At 42.8% G+C, this 6835-nt stretch overlaps 1 long non-coding RNA gene across 1 annotated transcript; it reads right to left on the bottom strand.

Moving 5' to 3' along the window:
* Window positions 1–1541: 1541 nt before the first annotated feature.
* On the bottom strand, window positions 1542–6400 carry LOC135257996 (uncharacterized). Its single transcript, XR_010330847.1, has 3 exons — window positions 6361–6400; window positions 4201–4391; window positions 1542–1850 (listed from the first exon to the last, which is right to left on the bottom strand). It is a non-coding gene; the product is annotated as an uncharacterized LOC135257996 (long non-coding RNA).
* Window positions 6401–6835: the final 435 nt, after the last annotated feature.

Below are 6835 nucleotides of genomic sequence, written 5' to 3'. Positions count from 1 at the left end.
AGACAGACAGGGAATCAGACAGAGAGAGAAAGAGAGAGACAGCGAAGGAGACAGAGAGAGAGAGAGAGAGAAAGATTTGTTAGGCAGTAGTGGTGTGGCAGTCAGCCTGTGTTGTCCACCATAACACCTTATCCCTCGGCTGAGATATGCAGGTTTTTTGGGGGCCGTGTCAGGAAGCTTCTTCTGCCCATGAACATCACTCTTTCACCTTGCGCCCTTAGACTCGTCCCCCTGATCCACTCACCCAGAAAAGGCAGCCAGAGCCCCCTGTGCACTCCCCCTACACACACTGCCTCTGTTTGTCTTCTGAGGTCATAACCCCAAAACTCTAAAAGAAGGTGTAAAATTCATTAAAACCATGTCAGAGGCCTTACCATCCATTCAGCGGGGAGACAACTAAAAGCCGCCATTCAACACGTACAGTACCTGCTTGTGTGTGTGTGTGTGTGTGTGCGTGTGCGCGTGCACCCGCGTGTTTAGTACACAAAGCCATGACTAAACAGATGCAGTTAATTTAGCCTGCCATTACATTGTAATGAGGGGCTTTCACCCGTGCCCACAAAGGACACGTTGTTAGCGGCTCCAAATGCGGGGCGGTTATACGGCCTTTGCTATGGATACCGCGCGGTTGTCTCAGATGACCAATAAACAGGTCATCGGACTCCTTTCAGGCGCGTCGGAGAAATCGCCTCGCTCTCCCACACCAGAGTAAACAAGAGGAATGCACTGTTAGAAGTGCGTTAGAATAACACGTCCGTGCAGTCATAACAAAAACACTGAAATGAAGCCGAACGGAAAAAGAAAAAACAAAACAAAAGGTTACTTTTTAACTATAAATAAACGGTATATTTTGTAATCCTGGCAATCACCTTTACATTCTACTTAAAATAGCATAGAAGAAAACTAAATTTTGTAAACACGCTGTAAACAGTTAAAAACTATTCTCAGCCATTTTCATGCTGACAAACACTCAAAGCCGTACACCTGTGTGAATAGTTTTTGAACAAGCATAACAGCGTACATCGCTATATAGCTTAACCTTGGTATCCAGAACACACAAATATGGCTTCCTATCTTATGACACGAAATGCAATGTCCGATCTCAGCGCAGCGTTACAGCTAATGATCAGAAGTTTGCCACACTGGACATTAATCATTTTACCAAACAAGTGTCGGAATTTGAATCAAAAACAATCTGCAAGGCCCTCTTCTGCAGAGACAGTGTGAGCATTAATCTGATCTCATGCAATAAGCATGCTTTGATGGTTTGGGCCAAACCACTATTCAGGAACTTGAAGTTGCAAGTTCTTTGATGTTAGCCGATTTTTCCTAAATTTTGTCCTTGTTTATGTGGAATTGTCCCTTATAAATATGTGGGGGTGATTCTAATGCTTTTCTGGCTGATCCCAATGCTGGCTTCCTTTATAGGTCAGAGTTATTGACCATCATGATCCTTACCACCTGAAAAAACACAAAGAGGAAGAACTGGAGACAAGCAGAAATGATGCTAGCTCCCATGCCATTAATCGTTGAACTATTCCTTCTGTTTTCTGTTTAATTTTCTTGTATCCAATTCTGACAGACCGGCCATAGCAGTCTTTGCAAGGACTGTCTTTCTTTCCATTGCAGTCCACTTTCTACATACTGAAGAGTAAATCCTTATCTTGAATTATATGTAGAAATTCAGAATTCAAGGCATAAGGAAACTGAAAGGTTCTGTGTCCTTGAAGCTGCGGTTTTTTGAAAAGAGCAAAAAAGTACAAAAATACAGTCCCATCTTACATAATTGCTGGACGGTCCTGGAAGAAGTGCAGAACAACATCATTCCACAAAAATCTGCTGGAGAATTTCTGTGGTTCAGAAGGAACAGGACGTAAACTCACTGCTCACTGTAAACTATACCACATTGTATATAAATCTGGCTATATGTATGGAAACAAGACGTTCTTTTTCAGAAAGGTTAAATACATTAAATACAAAGTCTTCTTTTCCCTCATACACTGTGACAGTGTAGTGCTACGGATAAGGAGCTGCAGTTACGGGGTTATGTGGTTCAGAACCCTGGGGGGACACTGTTGTTGTACCCTTGAGCTGGTTACTTAACCTAGCAGCATTAGTGCACATCCAGCTGTATAAATGGGTAACATGTAAGAAAAAAGTTGTTATATAAGATGCTGTGAACAAGGCTGTCTGCTAAGACAATAAGGCAAAGTACAGTGCTTGACAGACTGGAACAATTTTGCACAGAAAGTTAAATATAACTAAATATAAACACCTCTCTCTCTCTCTCTCTCTCTGACACACACACTCACATGCATACATTTTTTTTCTTGATTCGGCTCTGCAATCAAACAATTTGCATGTGATTAAACTGCAGATTCTCAGCTATTTTTACATTTTGGTTTCAGCATGTAAAAATTACCATACTTTTTACGCATAGCCTCTCCCAAGCCAAACTGAGAAAAAAAAAAGATTTTTCCCCCAGATAATGGAGCTCACCGTATATCCACATGTATATGTACATGACATATATGCTATAGATATGCCTATGAAATGGTTCATAAAGCACTTAGAACATTAGACACGTAAAACTGAACCCTGGTGAAGTTTGTGTCCTTTTCTCCTCATCTGGATGTCACCGTTGCATTCCCCAGAAAGCAGATGTTGCAGTGCCCCGTGGGGGGGGGACACTTCCTCATACACTGGGCCCCCGGAAAGCCCTGCGATCGTTATTCTTTCTGGCAAGAGCATTCTTTGGCTAGCGACCGTGGACACTTCTAATTAAAATTAATATCAGTTTGTTACGAGTGGACTTTTTCGGTGGGGCTCAGGGGAGGGGAAAGACGATCCCTCCCGCTCAGAAGCACAGCTGTGTGCGGTAAGCGTAGACGTCTAAGGGCTCCCCTCAGACCCTCTGATCTCCCGAGATTCTCAGGAGAGCTTACTCACAATATGGCCGCCTTCTGTTTTAGTGGCCCCCATTAGCTCTTTAGTTGTGGGTATCCATTTCACCCAGCAAATGCCTGTCCAACACTCACTCTTTCTGAAGAGGTGCTAAATACTCATTTTTGTGCATATTTAATTTTTTTTTTTGGCAGTTTGGCAATAGTAGTTGTATTTTGGGCTTGCCTTCCAACACCTAGTCACACAGTTGCTGTCATTAAAATAAAGTAATAACTCACCAGACTACATAATTAAGAGCTCAGATGGAAGAAAAATCTACAGCACTCTTGGGCCAGGTTGTCCAAACCCCTCCACAAATTATACGATAAAACAAAGATGATACACTCATGAACTGCTCTTAGTGTGAACTGCAGGCACTGTGATTACTGAGAGAATAAACATCAAAGATATGACTTCATTTTCCTTCCTCTGCTCTCCTCCCAAACCAGAATAGTGGCAGGTTTTCTAGAGCATGAAATTTCTTTATTTTTTTTCTTTGGGAGTTTGTCAGAACCCTGGGTTGGCTGTTGTCTATTAGCTATCATCCCATAATAATATATCTTACGGTATAGAACATATTCAATCTGTGAGCTCCTTCTCAACCCTGCAACTATTCGATCGCTAGCTTGGTAACAGTAACAGCCTGGTGGATGCTGGAGATTTAAGCACAGGGAAAGTACAGTAGCATGACCTAATGGCTGCATGATTACTCCAAAGGAAACCTGCACATGTGTTTAGGTTCTACACCCATATATATACATATGCGATGTAATTAATCCTCATCAAATGTATACACATATTCTGTTAAAAGTAAATATTCTGCTGTGTTAGCATCGTATGTTGAAATTCAGGCCTTGAAATATTATAAATCGAATTTAGCATCCTTGATTTAATACCTGGGGAAGGAAACTGCAGGGCTGTTTGCACATAGGCCAAGTTGTAAAGACCTTATATGAACACCATAGCCATATTCTTTTCCTCTCATGCTTAGCCTAGTTATCTCTACATGCGCCATCAAAGTGTCACAGTATTTCCTTGAGGGAGCTGTTATTAATAAAGGGAAAGGAATGCTATTTACTGTGGCTTTTACAGTGTATGGTGCTGCATCCCTCTGCTTGGGGAAACAGGAACGAACAGGATCGGTTTTCAGTGATTAAAAACAGATGTGGAAGACAGGGGTGGGCGGCCGCCGGGGGGGGGGGGGGGGGTGTGGGGGAGTGGGGAAGGGGGAGAGGGGGTGTGTGAGAATGGACTTACACAGACCCTGAGAAGAAGCCTGGCTCCATGGGAGAATGAGTCATTCCAAACCTTGTCTCAGGGAACGGGCCCATGCTGAAAAGCAGTGCGTCCAGACAAAGTGGCATCTGTGTTATCGCATGGGCTGGATGAACTGACACGTCTTGACGCGCAGCAGAATCCCCATCGGTCGGTGCCATTTCCTTTGCCCCCTGAAAAAGCAGCGAAGCTAACAAATTAGCTCTGCGGCTGGGACATGGTATAAATTTGAAAAGACAAGGTTCATTGTGGCGACTTTGAATTTACGGATGCACAGATGTCCTACACGAGCATCGTGAGCGCCAAAATAAATCACGTTCCTTGTACCTCATTTCACCAAACCACATTCCCAAGACTCCAGTTTAACCGGACATGGCTTTTTAAGACTTACTGTAATGAAAGCGTACAGAAATGTGTTTACTGGGAAATTACTCATAAATGCCTCCATTCTTCCCCTTCTGACCGGTAAATCATCTTTCCACAGGCACAGATACCACAGGCAGTGTTAACGCTGCAGGGAACAGCTGTAGCTGTACAGTGCTGTGAAATGCTATCTCACAGGACAGCTCTTATTCAGCTGTTCTTTCCACTCCATTTGCAGCTTCATCAATGTGACATGCAGTGACCTGGGGTCACATGACCTGAATGGGACGAGAGCTAGAGTGGAGCGATTGTCTTCACCACTCAGATGAGGAGGGATATTCAAGAGGCTTCAAACAAGCCTACGGCAGTGTTAGCATAAATTACTGGTCAAAGCATGTCTCACGGCAGTGACAGGGCAAAGTACTGGACAAGCCATATCTTATGATATTAACAACAAACAAGCAATGAAACAATTAGGACAAAAATAATACAATGACAACTGAACAAAGTAGGAGAAAGAAGTTCCTAATGGGTGGAGACAACAATAAAATGAAACACGACAGGCATATAAACTATAGTAAATGAACGCACAAAAAATAAAGCCTCAGTCTGTTATATACCCACATAAAACAAAAATAAAACATCAGTCTATTAAGTACTTAATGTTTTGTACACATTAAAGTAACGGAACTTGAATGCACTTGTTAAATGCCTCTCTTCAACTACAAAGGGCTCATACATGAATTCAGTACGGAGCTGCAGACACACCAGGCTTTGAACACGAACAGCTCAAACCCCGAAGAGAGAAGATAGGAAGTGTCTTGTTTGAGAAGCGCGTTCCTGCGCAATCTCAGCTGGAGTGGTACACGCGAGATAGCCGCTCGTCTGGAAACAGGGACTCGCGCTGAGGGCGCTGATTTCCTCCGCCCGGCGGCTCTGATAATGGGGCCCTGTTATCGGGGGGGGGGGGGGGGACGCCTGCAGGGGCTGTCAGTGACAAGGACAGATTTACGGCCGTGCACCCGACAACACTGGAACGGAATGGGCCTTGAAAAAAACACCCTTCCCAACCCCCCCCCACCCCCCCCCCCACCCGTGTTCCTCCGCCGCAGTGTTCCGAAATAATAATGCAATGTTTTCAATCTGATGAACACCGTGCAGGTCGAAATGTTTTTTCATTTGTAAATAAATCACTGGGAGAATTTAAGCAGTGTCCCGGTACAGCCTATTACCTCTGTCGGAATTGCTTTTTCCGCACCTGTGAAAAACACTGGGTGAAGTTAAATTTTCCTTCAATGCAATGTTTTGCATTAATAGAAAAAGTGCATATTTATCGACCAAGTGTGCTAATTTACGTGACTGACGGGACCTAGAACAACATAAACTGGTTAAAACGGAATGTTTCAGCTACAAGAGAACCCTCTGGTGTTGAACATTTTAACTGCACCCCAAGCTGCATTTATGCCATCTTGCATTATAGTTTTGCAACAAATTTAAAAATAAGAAAAAAAATAAAAATAAAAATAAAAAACCAGAACATAATTTTTTTTAAACAGTATAATTGTAATGCAGGCATCGATTTAAGCCATGTACATCATCAAAAGTGTTTCAAACAGGACCAAACAAACCAAAGCCATGACATGGCACAGTCAAAACTGGTGCCTGACAACAAACTAATCACTGCAGACACACAGATTTCTGTCCACTATCACATAACCAATCAGCTGAGTGTTTAGTTGACATGATTTAAGCAATTATATGATTTAAGGCTTTTCTCACCAGCAAACGTCAGTAGACTTCAATGACAATCAAGTTCAAAAGACAAATCTAGCAGTACTGCCAAAGCCACTGGCTTTTCTTGGATTTCTTGTAGCTGCATTTAATCAATCAATTAACACAGTTGATTACACAGTTGACCTCACCTACTTTCTTGGTTCTAAATTTGTCCCTGGTTCTAGAGCAGGGGTGCACAACTCCGGTCCTGGAGAGCCAGTCAGTGTGCTGGTTTTTGTTCCCACCGATTATCTTAGTTTTACTTTTCTGAGAGCTCCAAAAACTACTCTGGTTCACTCCTGTACTTCAGCTCAGTAAAATCTCTAGGATACACTTGCAGTCTGTGGCTGTAGCTGGTGTTTATACGAATGTCAGATCAAGATATGATTAAGCAAATTAGATCATTAAGAACAGAAGTTGGCACAAAATCCCGAAATGGATTGGCCCTTGTACACACCTGTTCTAAAAGGCTGCTGATTTT

Source organism: Anguilla rostrata, chromosome 6 (assembly GCF_018555375.3).
Source record: "Anguilla rostrata isolate EN2019 chromosome 6, ASM1855537v3, whole genome shotgun sequence".
Lineage (NCBI taxonomy): Eukaryota > Metazoa > Chordata > Actinopteri > Anguilliformes > Anguillidae > Anguilla > Anguilla rostrata.
The sequence above is the reverse complement of the archived record's forward strand: the minus strand, read 5'-3'. Positions and strand labels throughout refer to the sequence as shown.